This window comes from Equus caballus, chromosome 30, assembly GCF_041296265.1.
Source record: "Equus caballus isolate H_3958 breed thoroughbred chromosome 30, TB-T2T, whole genome shotgun sequence".
Taxonomy (NCBI): Eukaryota; Metazoa; Chordata; class Mammalia; order Perissodactyla; family Equidae; genus Equus; species Equus caballus.
Window position 1 is genome coordinate 9319595 of NC_091713.1, and position 13183 is coordinate 9332777.

At 43.3% G+C, this 13183-nt stretch overlaps 2 long non-coding RNA genes across 2 annotated transcripts; both read right to left on the minus strand.

The window, feature by feature from the left end:
* Positions 1–2815: 2815 nt before the first annotated feature.
* LOC138921531 (uncharacterized) lies at positions 2816–7394 on the minus strand. Its single transcript, XR_011434167.1, has 3 exons — positions 7293–7394; positions 4340–4678; positions 2816–3532 (listed from the first exon to the last, which is right to left on the minus strand). It is a non-coding gene; the product is annotated as an uncharacterized lncRNA (long non-coding RNA).
* A 1745-nt stretch (positions 7395–9139) lies between these two features.
* Positions 9140–12901, minus strand: LOC138921529 (uncharacterized). Its single transcript, XR_011434166.1, has 4 exons — positions 12706–12901; positions 11646–12216; positions 10686–10899; positions 9140–10577 (listed from the first exon to the last, which is right to left on the minus strand). It is a non-coding gene; the product is annotated as an uncharacterized lncRNA (long non-coding RNA).
* Positions 12902–13183: the final 282 nt, after the last annotated feature.

Here is a 13183-nt window from a genome sequence, read left to right on the forward strand (position 1 = left end):
TGAAAAGTTAGCTTCCTTATGTAACTTTAAAACGTGTATGATATCCAGATTGAGGTTTAGTATTGGTTCACATCAGGGGATTCTAAATCACTCTCTAATGACGTTACTATGACATTATAAACACCAGAAGTCCTCTCGTACCTTGCAAAGTTTTGAGTGGACAGAGGTTAAAATGATCTAAGAGATGGCCCGTCCGTGATGCACTTTACTTGCAGGTGGGGATTTGGGCTCTCTAGACCAGGCCAGTGCTTTGCAAATGTTTGCTTTATTTACTGACAAGTGTTAACATCTTCTTTAACCCACCTAGGGGAGGGTAAGATGAGAGAGTGTCCCTGACCAAATCAAGTGGTGAGGAGGGGAAAGGAAGGCCTTAGAGAAGAGGCTACTAAGATGTAGTCCGAAATGAGAGGAGAGGAGAAAGAGTTGATATGGCAAAGAGTGTGCTTTCAACGAGGTGGTCCAGGAAGAAGATGCGAGTGAGTGCTGCAAGCAGCCTGACTTAGAGTTGAGTCCTATTTGGGAGGACAGTCAGAAATGTGGGTTGACTCATGGACAGAAGAAGGGACTGCCTCGGGAACATGGTCACAGGCATCCTTTGGGTTGGGGAAAGCTTGGTATCTCAGACAGGCCATTATGGTGTGCCTGTGTGCTGAGCTGGTGATGGGGAAACATGGGCCTAAATTACACTTCTACTTTCCAAAGCATCAACTGTCAAATGATATTTTTTTAAAAGATATCTGCACTAGTTCATATAATTGGAGCACGATGCTCTTAGTGTGCTAGGAAAGCACCTTTCTTCCCCATGTTGTTCTTGCAGTATCTTGGCTCAGGGGTGGTCATGGAGTCTGTCCCAAGACAGGGACCATAGATTTTGCTCATCTCTGCACAAATGCAGCTGAGAGCAACAAAGCTGCCTGTCTCCTTTTCTTCCCTCCCTCGCTCCCTCCCTCTCCTCTTGCCTTCCGTCATGCAAATACAGCGCAGCTTTGCTCATTCTTTAGTTCTGGATCCTCCGCAGTTTTTCAGGTATACCTGAAATGCATCCCAATGATGATTATCTTCTCAACATGAATGACTTATTATGGAATATTTATTGAGACAAGAGGAAAAAGAGACTTCCTAACTTTATTTTTAAAATAGTATAATATGTAGGTACATGGATAGGTAGATAAATAGATGGAATTATGGGATGATCTAACTGTAGCTATAGAATCAGAAAGAAAACTGTTTTCTTTTTTTTGGGTGAGGAAGCTTTTTCCTGAGCTAACGTCTGTGCCAATCTTCCTCTATTTTGTATGTGGGATGCTGCCACAGCACGGATGATCAGTGGTGTAGGTCTGCGGCCAGGATCCAACCATGCAAACCCAGGCCACTGAAGCAGAGTGCACAGAGCTTTAACCATTAGGGCATGGGGCCAGCCCCCCAAAACTTTTCTTTTTTAAAGCGATTTCTCTGAATAAGGCTTATGCTTTGTAGTATTCACCAATAAAGTAGACAAAGTTATGGTGTTGGTCATTTTTTTTGGCTATTGCATCTCACTCTACAGGCATTGCCAATAAAGGAAGAATGTTGGTTTCAAACTTTCAAAAACATTTATTTCTGTATTTTAAATGATGATTAGATGTTCTTCCTAGAGAAGCCTTGGCAAAGGGGGAAAAATTACTGTGATTTGAAGGTAAAATACCAAAAAGGTAGAAGCCTGAGTTACCTACTCAGGGAGCATCAAATCTTAGTTTTAACAGAAGTCTCCTTTTAACGTCTCAGGGTCACATCTGCTAGATTCAGGGCATGTCAGAGCTGGAAGGACCTTGGACGTTCTCTGGTCCTATCCTCTAGTTTTACAGTGAGGACTTAAGACCCCCAGAGAGGTAGGTGATTTGCAAAGTCCCCCGGTCAGTAATAAACAGAGCCAGGACTGGAAGGGAGGTCTCTTGAGTCCCAATTCAATGTTTTTTCCACTGCAAATGCATCTTCTCTTGACAGAAATGGAACCTGCATCAAAAGTCTCCTGAGAGTTGCCATGTGGGGTTTTTTAAGTGTGATGCCTTTTTCTTCCACTTTGAGAAAAATGCTGCCAAACTCTTCTCTGGGGAGTGGAGCCTCTATAAGGAAAGGAGGGTTCTCATGCTTGGAGATCACAGTGAATAATCATCCATTTAACACCTAGACTGCATCCCAAAGGCCACAACCACTCTGGGGAAGATGATCAGATGGAGAGATCTGAATTGAGTTAGGGAGAAAAAGACACAGAGAAAAGTTGGGCAACTTAGCAGCCAAGAGATGTTGGAGTAGAATTGAAAACTGAGCAAGACTAGAGAATGGGAAAGCTCAAGGGAGCAGAAGAGAAGCTCAGATGTTCTCTGTCTCACATAAATAGAAAATCAGCTTTATACATATATATAACAGCTTTCCTTATATCCACTGAGAGCCCAGTAAAGAAGTAGATAGATACCTTTTGGCTATCCTAGGGGACTGGCAATCCAGCATCTTTCTGTGTGTGTGCTTTTCATCCATTAAATCCTTGGGGAGTAGGGGACAGTGTGGGAGAATGAAGGAATCTAGATGGGGTCAGACAAGAAGAAAAGCATCAAGAGATGAATAGAACTGAAATACGATGGCCGGATGGGACATGCCCAGCTATATGGTGAACCGGTGATCAATGTCTTTAAGACAGATGAATTCTGAGGATTTTCCCCTTTGTTTTAGAATAATTTCGATTTGGTTTCCTTTATTTTACCAAAAAGGTAGCTTTAAATTATCTAAATCTACAGAATGAGTCAAGGTATTCTACTTGGTACACAAAAATTCCAGATAAGACTTTTTAAAATTATTTTATTTTCCAGAAAGTATTAGATGTTACAATATCTAGCATATTTCTTCATGTGTGGTAGGTGCCAAATAGATACTGGTTTATTAGTCATCCAGTGGTTTGTTAATGGACCTTGGATAGCAGGACGTGTGGAATACCAAATGACTGGCATGTGCATATTCAGGAAGCACCCTTCGTGTGCTTTCTTCTCTAAACACAGTCTCAGAGCATAAGAAATCTTAGGAGATTTCATGTCTAACCAATCTCTCTTTCTCTTTTCCACTGGTGCTGAAAGAAGAGGCTTTTTCAGCTACTATTCCTAGGAATGAGGTGGTTTGACACTTCTTAAGTTTTTCTCTGCACCTCTGACCACAAAACAGCACAATGATGGGAAAGAGCACACTCCTTCTTTGGACCAAGCTCACGTTTACTCGGAGAGCAAGACTTCAGGGATCTACGTGTCACCCTAATGAAGAAACCAAAGACAGTGTCAGATGAAATAAAAGATAGGTCTTGCTTCAGTCTCTTCCTGAAGGATCTTTGATGCTTGTCTCTCAAAGCAGCTTGTCCAGGTTCCTCTCAGACTGCAGGCTGCTGCTGAGAGGAGAGCTCCTTGCCTTTCCAGAGTGTTCCAGCGAAGAGCCTTGAGTATGATTTTGCTTTGAAAGAGCAGTCCCTGCTTCTGACCAAATTTCCAGTTGTGACTTCCTCAACAGAGAGCATCTGAAAAAACAAAACCGTTTCTACTCACATGAAAACCCATCCAACAGGAAAAAAATTTAAACCTCTATCCAGATAAGTATTAAATGTCTTACAATACGTTCAACAAACTCATAAACACCACAGGTGGCTTGTTGGGACCCTGAGTCATTTATGTCTCTTCCAACAGGCCCCCAGGCTGACACAAGAAACATCCTGAGATTTACGAAGTGACCAAACCCTCTCACAGTGAGGGATTCCTAGAAAAATGCAAAGGTGGCATTACATTTATCCAAAAGAGAGATGATTCTAGGAAAAAATTTTTCTTTGTGATTTAAAATTCACTTCTGAGGAATTCGACTTTTTTTCTTTTATTTCTAGTAAGCATTTTGAATAGAAGACCCATAATTTTCTAATATAGTCTTTTAAGCAATCCTAACAGTTCTTGTCACATGATTATTGTTATTAACATCATCATTATTATTTCCAAATCCGAGCGACTATGCCTCCACGTTGTTCACTTGGATCAGCTTAAACTGGATCATCCTTGAAAACACTGCCACGTTTTGTGATCCATTTGAATTAAAGTGCTTAGGACTCAGTATCAACAAGCAGCAAATGACCTTTTTAAATACATCTAATTTACTGAGTCAATTAGGTTTATGATAATAAATAAAACCTCTGCAATGCTTCATGATAACAGTAATGCCTTTCAAATGATTCTGCACTTCATGGCCAATTTCAGAGCATTAGATGTTGTTAACAATCAATTTCCTTGATATTAATGTGCTTCAGTTTATAAATATCAAATTATATAGGTCATAGCGTTACCTTCGCAGGCCAGTTGCAGGATTTATATTGATGTTCTGTAGAATAATTGCCAGACAGTGTACCATAATGATTTAAAAAAAAATTGGATTCTCGGCGGGTTCCTAGGCTTTTGCACTGACACTTTTCTCTAACTTTTGTCCCCTCAGGATCAGGTAATTAAAAGGGTATTGATGCAAAGGGAAGCCGAACACCACATGGCTTGGCAAAGTGCTTCCATAAAGTCCTGTCCTGTAGCTGTGGATACAAACTCAAGCTGGTCATGTGCAGAGCTCCAGCACGTTGAGCCCACTACCCCTCGGCACAGCCAAATGTTTCAGCAGCTGCCCTTTTGTCCTGTTTCTTAAATAAACAAAGAACAGATACAAATTAATGACCTAGATTTATGGCAAAACACACTGGCTTCCCAGAGCAAATAGCCTTAAAAGAACAGATGCTAAAATCGCATTTCTCACTCACAGACCCCAGAGAAGAGACTTCCGTGCGCACATTAGTTTATATTCTATAGAAATTAATAATTGGTAGAAATGCAATCGTATTGTGCAATGTCACGCTTCCCCCCGATTTCAAGAGCTTCCAGGCATGAGCAGAATGCGCTCATGGTTTCGTCCATGATCTCTGCCCCATTTTGCTCTGGGATCTTAATAACTTTATTTCACTTTTGCATTTTATTTGACTTTTTGCTAAGAATGCTCAAAAGATCATTTTCTTAGGATTTTAAGTAATACTGAACGATTGAATCTGGTTAACGTCATTGCTACTATGGTTTCTAAAGAGCGTCAGGAATGTCAGGAAGTCTTTGTTTTGCTCTGAACTGCAGGATGGGATTGTATGAAAATGGGGTTGTTTCTGTAAAACTTCGTTCAAAATTTGCTTTCTGCTTTTTTTTCTTGGTTTTTCTTTTAGTCAATACCAACTACACATAACAAAATGCGATAGAAACAATGAAAACCTCGCTGCTGATTTCACATCCAGAAACTTAGCAGCAGCTTCATAATTGATGGCAAATGGGAATGAAGCTAGGTCACGTCCAGGCAGGCATTACAATGAAAAGGGACAGTGTGTCATTGGCCACACATTGTGCATTCTCTTTATCCCACACTGTACAATATTTCCAATCTTATTCAATAATTTAATATACATTTTCTTGTCAAGCTTCTTGGCAGCAGGCTATGCAGCTTGCAAGATGGACTGAGAATGCCACAGGTGGGCTGATTAGCGGGTGGCATTTCTGAGTTCTAACAAGCTGTTAGCATTATGTCTGTGTGCTTTAGGTGCAGATGTGACATGATTTGACAGGAGATTTCAAAAGTGTGTGAGTACATTTTTGTATGTCAAACCATGGAAATATGTTTCTTTTAATTTCACACATTGATGGTATGTATTGTATTTATTAATTTCAGAAAGTATATGCCACTGACATGGCACAAAAACTGAAAAGCAGTATCCATAATGTATAAAAGGAACAGATTGAATAAACATCCCACCCCCAGTTAATCAGAAAGTCTTATCTTGTGCTTCAGAAAAAGTCAAAGGTTGGACTATCTCAGCCAGGAAATAAGAGTCTTGGAAAAGTTTATTTTAATTGGTTTTATCGTGAGATGGTGATTTTTAAAAAGGAGGGGAAAAAAGAAGCAAAAGGGAAAACAACGACCACACGCAACAAATGGCGTGTGGAACACTTGCCAGTCACAGTACGTGACATCTGCCCTTGTCTAAAATTTCAGAGGTGATTTCAGGATTTATAAAGGGAAGTCGGCTTGATGTATAAAAAGGAAATTTAAAATAAATCTCAGAAATTTAAATTTTGCTATATACTTAAGGCTATGGTATAAACTTGAAACCAGAGAGACGCCCAAAAGTTAGAGAGCAAACTGGATCTGGGTGGAAAGGTCCTTCCAGGTAAAGCTGGGGTGGGGGTGGGGAGGGTTTTCTTTCTCAGGACGCATCAGCCGCGGCACAGGAGGAATTCCGGAGGGGACGTTGGTGCCCAGGCTCATGGGGACAATGCTGCTTCCAGACTATGATAGACGATGACGACAGCCCCACCACTCTGCACTCTTCCCCAGTCCTTGGAGAATAGCCACATTTCTGCCTACGGAACAGCCTTCCAGGAGAGTTAGACGGGAGGGTGCCTCAGTCCTTCTCCGGGAGGATCTGAGACGGCCCTCGATCGCCTTCCAGCAGGGTCAGGTGTCCAAGCACAGCAGACACTCGGTCCTGCTGCTATCCAGGAAGCTCTTGAGCGGACACCAGGGAAGGGACGGAGGATGACGCTCCAGGGGAACATTGGTCAGAATTCGGCTACTTCGGGCAGAGGTGGAGGCTTCGGGCTGGCAGCGCAGTCCGCACCCCTACCATCAGGCCTGAGAAGTCACTGCAGCAGGCAGCGTGGAAGAGGTTCAGATTTTTGTCTCCATCATTATTGTTGCCCTTAAGAGCGCCAAATTGATCTTAAATCACAGTTAATACGACACACTGATTTAACGACGAACAAACCACAGCTTGGAGAGGGATGTGTCGGATGACTCTACAAGCAGTGCCACCTCTGCCGGCCCAGCGGCGCTGTGAGGTGTGCCGGAAAAACCTGCTTCCCTGGCCAGAGGACGGACCCGGGGTGAGCCATGTGCTCTAGCCACACAGCTGGGCCTGCACGCTCGAGTCCACTGCTGCAAGAGAGTCCCGGAGATCCTTATGACAGTAACATTCATGCAACCAATGTGTGTTGGGCACCATATTGCCAAGACCTAGTCTAGGTGCTGAGAAGAAGTAAAGAATAAAATCGACAAAAACCCCTGCCGAAGGCAGCCTCCCTTCAGAGGGGAGAGGCCAAAGATAACAACATGGAGCAGTGTCTGTGTGGTGTTTAAGAAGGTGGGAGGGCTCCAGAGAAAAATGAAGCCAATGAGGGTGATTCAGAGGGGTGGGTGGGCTGACAGTGATCAGGGAAGCCTACCTGGAGGGGGAGGCAGTTAGCCGCCCCCTGCAGAGAGGGGGACAGACATTCCAGGCAGAGGGAACAGGTTCCAAGTCCAGAGGTGGGAGCAGGCCCTGCAAGATCATGAAGCAGCAAGGAATCAGTGCGGCTGGATCAGCATGAGCTGGGGGAGAGCAGTGGCGGGGCTGCCGGAGAGGTGCTGGGTGGGGTGTGGGTCTTGTGGCCATTGCAGAGACAGAAGGCATTTTCAAGGGTTGTCAGGGGACCCTTGCAGGGGACCCTTGCTCTTGCAAGAAGTCCTTAGATTCTTACTGGGCAGAGCATTCCAAATTCAGCAGGACAGAATTCCAGGTGAGCCTTTGGGATACAATGTGCTTAACCCTCAGAGGCCACCCTTCAGTGGAGACAGGCCAGAAACAGCACCATCCTGTCCTGGCTTTGAGCGCGTTGCATACAAAACTAGACATTCTCCTGTACAAAACGGCCATTTTTAACTTGTGCCCTGGTTTTCCCCAGTGCACCATGCCACCTCCTCTTACAACGTGAGGGCATGTTCCTAGTCATTTCCATTCATTTCAACATCAACAATTTCAAAAATAATAATAATCCTAGCTCCCAAACCTTAGAGACTATGTTTTCTTGTCTTTTTTATTAGTTTTTCTCATAAAAGCCCTCTGGCTAACAAAATAATTTCTTACAAGCTTTTCTATTCTACCACCTCAAATATACCCAAACGTAAAAGTAATAAGAAAAAGGCTATAATGTGGAGCCCATGTGGTGATACTTTATCCCCCCACTCAAGTGAGCTTCTTGTTGCTATCCTTATCCTCTACGCCCGGATATTGTAGGTACTTAGTAAAGATCTGTTGAATATTAAAAGGATGTTTCTGGGGCTGGCCCAGTGACCCAGTGGTTAAGTGCACACATTCCGCTTCTTGGCAGCCCAGGGTTCGCCGGTTCAGATCCTGGGTGTGGACGTGGCACCGCTTGGCACGCCATGCTGTGGTAGGCATCCTGCATATAAAGTAGAGGAAGATGGGCACGGATGTTAGCTCAGGGCCAGCCTTCCTCAGCAAAAAGAAGAGGACTGACAGTAGTTAGCTCAGAGCTAATCTTCCTCAAAAATAAATAAATAAATAAATAAAAATAAAAGAATGTTTCTTTTTCATCCAAAAAGAAAGTGGCAGGGGCCAGCCTGATGGCATAATGGTTAAGTTCGCTTGCTCTGCTTCGGCAGCCCAGGGTTCACCAATTCGGATCCCAGGCGTGGACCTACCCACAAGCCATGCTGTGGCAGCATCCCACATATAAAATAGAGGAAAATGGGCACAGATGTTAGCTCAGGGCCAATCCTCCCCAAAAAGAAAAAGAAAGTGGCTAGGAAAGGACAATTACTTTTAATTTTACCTTCTCAATACAATGGTCATGTGGGTTATTTCCTCCTCCATCAAATAACCTATTCCAGAAATAGAATTAGCCGGAGAAACAGGACTCCATCTTAGAAGTGCTTGGAGCCAACAGAGGGCCTGTCCCTCCGGGGTCAGCATCTTGGGAGAGGTTTATACACAGAAAAGCCCTGGGGTGTTACTCCTGGGTGACGACCTTGGATGTCTCCCACCGTGCGGGGACGCTTAGGGAGAAGTCAGTGTCCACAAACACTGCCTGACCTCGCGCATTTGTCCAGCTGCCGCGGGTTGTTTCAGCCTCCCTGCTGGGGCCCAGCTGCTTCACACTGCCATCACAGGCCAGACATCACTCACCCTGATGGTCAGTCTCTAAGTCCCAGCAAGTTCTCCTGAGGACTGGAAGCTCACTTGTCCCCACCCCCAAATTACCATATGCAATACCTTTCAAAAGCCCAAGTCGTGAAGTAAATACGAAACTACATTTATTTTCAGCACAAAAACAAGAAAATCTCCCTTGGAAGACAGCAGTGCTATTGCTGAGGAACCCCTTTGATTGGAGCATGCCCATCCCTGTGCAGGAAGAGCCTGCTGCTGGCCTGTCTTGCAGAGGACAGACACTTGAGTGATGCGTTTGGAGAGATGATGGATTTGCACCGCTCCATCCCTACTCCCAGCTTGCCTGGTCCCCCCTGTGACCAATGGCAGGCATTTGCAAGACAGCTGGCGGGGTGAGGGGTGCAGGCTGAGACTGTGCTAGAACTCACTGGCCTCTGCACGGATCAAAGACTCATTAGCATCCCGCTCTCACCAAATCAACTTATTGGCTCAGACAATCTGTATTGCTTTAAACCTTTAGACAACTATAACATTTATTTGTCAGCTAGGCAGGGTTAGGGTTTGATTTTTGACAGGTCCCATCCAAAGACAAAAGGTGTACAATCCCAAAGCCATACCTATTGCACATGCTGTAAATCTAGTTTTTAGGAAAATACAAATTAATAATTGTTTCCCAAAGTACCAAAATAATAACTTTGGCTCATAAAATATAACAAATAGGCCAGAAGAAAATGCAGAAAATATCTCACCTGGAAGATCTGGTGACAAACTACTCAAAATATGACTTTATGGTTTATGATGTTTCAAAAATTTCCTGAAAGATTTATAAAATTGTAGAATTTGCAGTGAGGCCACGCACATTTCCTGGTCTATTGAATATTCTTATCTGTGTGGCTCAACAGAGAAAAGGAAGTTGAGAACTCAAAAGGCATTGAGTTCTAATTTAGATTTTCCCACTGACTTACTGTGTGTCTGGTAGCAGGTAATCCCTCTGTCTGCTAATTCGGCCGGAAATAAGATGAGAAGTACATTAGTCAGTTAGTTACCCCGTGGGTAAAAACTGTGGAAAGTATAATTTAAAAAAATGGGAAAACCTCTATGAAATATAAAGTTCTAGCTACAAGATAATGAGTCTTGCTTTCATTTATAAGGGGAACTTTACTGTTGATGTGGAAAACTCAACATTTTGTCCATGTTAGTTTGCCCATCTTGACGATTCTCTGTAGGCTGTTCGGTCTGCTGGAAATAGCAATGGCACCAATCTTTCTGCTGTTCATTTTCCTTTTAAGAATCCTTCAGTTCCTGCTACGTTATTGCCTGGAAGGAAAGGAAGGCAGCAGCCTGTTTTCCAGTTGGAGCCCGATGCTCAGAGCACAGGGCTCTCAGGCTTCGTGACTCCCCCCGCACTGAGCCTCCAGTGGCGATGTCGGCCGTGGAGCTGGCAGCAGGGAGAAGCCGAGAGGACCATGGTGCCCTGTGGCTCGGGTCTACCTGTCCAATTCATGGAGCTATTAAGTCTGTGGCAGCCAGTCTCTTGATTTTGTGGTGTCAAATATAGTAACTGGGGAGAAGGAAAGAAGAAAAGGCATTTAGTTAGATCCCAAAAGGAAATCATGGAAAGTACATAGACATTTTTTTTTAAAGACAGAGAGATTTTTAAAAGCCTCACATTGCACGGAGTGCAAGCAGGAAGCAGCTGTTGAGTGGAGGGGATAATGGATGGCAGCGCGGAGGAGAGGCTCTGCGGTCCCGGGCAGGGGCGAGGACGCTCCCGCCAGGGAGAGCCAGTGCATCAGGGCAATAAATCAAGTCAGGAATCGCAGCCACTGGTTTGCAATGCGGATCTGCTTCTCAGTGGGCTGCATTTTCTTGCTCATAATTCTCTTCAGTGGAAAAGGGGAAAAAGAGAGAGAAATTTTAAGAATATTTATATTATGAGCCAACTGAGGGTCACAAGGAATCAAACACTGCCCATTTTCAAGCCAACCTCTAATGAAGGACCTTCTGCCTTTTCCTCTTTGCTGAGCATGTAATTAGGCACTTGAATTCGTAACCACACTATATATGCCTGATAATGGGGGTATAGTTGTTTATATGACTTAAAATCGACTTTAAAATTGGAGACGCTCACTCTATTTGTCCGCAGATGTTTTCTGAACCTACATGTTTCAGATTCCACATCCTAGCATCTTTTCTACAGTGACTCCCTGTAACTATTTCGTGCAAATTAAATAGTATGTCTACAGGCATATTATCATTTTTAATAGTTTAAAATCTTTCATTTGAGTACAGATAAATTAGATTTTTTCAGATGCCTTGCCATGTATTCATACTTATTTATACAAGGTTAAATTGCTATTAGACAAATAAGCCAGTTCATTTCAATATGTATAAGGGTTTTTAGTAACGTGCCTTCACATCCAGATTGAGCATGTGGTTAGTGTTGGGTTGGTTTTGGGTTTTTTTATCATATACATTTTACTAAAAATAGTTTACCAAAAGCAAAGTCTGCTTTAATTTAATTATGCTTTAAAAAAAAATCAATCATCTGCCAGCAATTAGTTACAGTAACATTAGAATTTGAAACTACAGTCAGCAAAAGAGAAATCCCAGTTAAAAGGAATTTTACCATCAGGATGCAGAAATGCATTCATTTACTGGTCTTTTCACCTTCATCTCCTGTGCTGGGTGTTTCACAGTTAATGGCGAAAGGAAAGGATTTGGAGACAACCTGGTGCTCTCTGTGAGGTGGGCGGCGGGCTTTGCTTGGCGTCATGGGACGACGGCATCCTCTTGATGCTGATACAGAAAGAAGGGTCATAGCCATGCCAGGACAGTAACAGCAGGGGCAGCTGCCACCCCCACTGGCACATGCCACTTCACTCAGTGCCTAAAGATAACAAAACAGAGCCATAGGAAAGCAGGAGAATTCCATTAGCCGGAGCAGTTGTCCTCCGGGAGAGGTAAGCAGGCTTCAACCTGCCAAAGTTCCGTGAGTAATGAACGCCGCCCCAGAAAATGCATGGAGTCCACAGTCTGCAGCCTCCCTACAAGCCTCCTCTCTGCCCATCAGCAGTTTTAAAGGTATGCTTCTCTGCTGCCTCCTCCACTGCCATGCTGAACTGGCAGCTTAGAAAGCCGAATCTCCTCTTTCCTAGAGGGGCTGCCTTCCTCCGTGAGAGAGCTGGGTTGAACACTTCCTACAGAAAAGGAGAGGACAAGGAAAACAGAATAAAGAAGATAAAGACAGCAGGGATGCAAAGAGAGACAAAGTTTAAAACACTTAATTTAGTCTAGTGCAGAGCAAAGAACAGACAATACGCAGTAAGAATCGTATCTGCCTTCTTCAGGAGAGCTTCCTGGCTTATTCAGAAAAAATAGGGAAAAGGGAAATCAAGGCATAAGAAGCAAAGAAAAGAATGACTATGGCACTAAGATAAAAATGTGAGGTAAGCAAAAGTCAGAAAACTGGAAGTACAACAGGAAACACCATAGGAAAGCTAATCATGTATCAAAGTATATAAACGTGAAAGTCAGGGAACAATAGAAAAGCAATCAACAGGAATCTAAATCTTAATTAATCTAAATTATTTGTCAATGCCATCTTCCCGTTACCTGAACTTCTGGATAATTCAAGGTTAACCTGGAAACCCATAACTGTCCCAGCACAGATGAGTGAACACAGTTACCTATTTCTGTAGAGACTGAGGAATTCTTGTTGACTTCAAGTCATTGTGGACTTCAACTCTTCTTTTTTGCTAGAAGCCCATTTTCTCTAGCTGAGGGCAGTGTTTAAGGCCATGGGCTCTGGAGTCACACAAACTTGAGTTCAGATGCTAGCTCTGCTCCTTACTAGTGGTAGGACTAGTTATATAACTGGTTATAGGCAAGTTGTTTGAAACTCACCTGTATAAAGGGGATAATGATAGTAACTTCATAGAATTGTTGCAAGGCTGAAATTTAATCATGGATGTAATTCGCCTAGCATGCTGTCTGACACAGAATAAGCACTCGATAAATCTCAGTGGTGGTTGTTTGATTATATTACAACTTCCACTCCGTACGGGGAGATACAGAAGACCTATCCCTTCTCCCAAATATATTTGCCATATCATTTACTGCTATCATAAACTTGGTTTCTGGGAAGCCTCAATTGTCTCTGCCTTC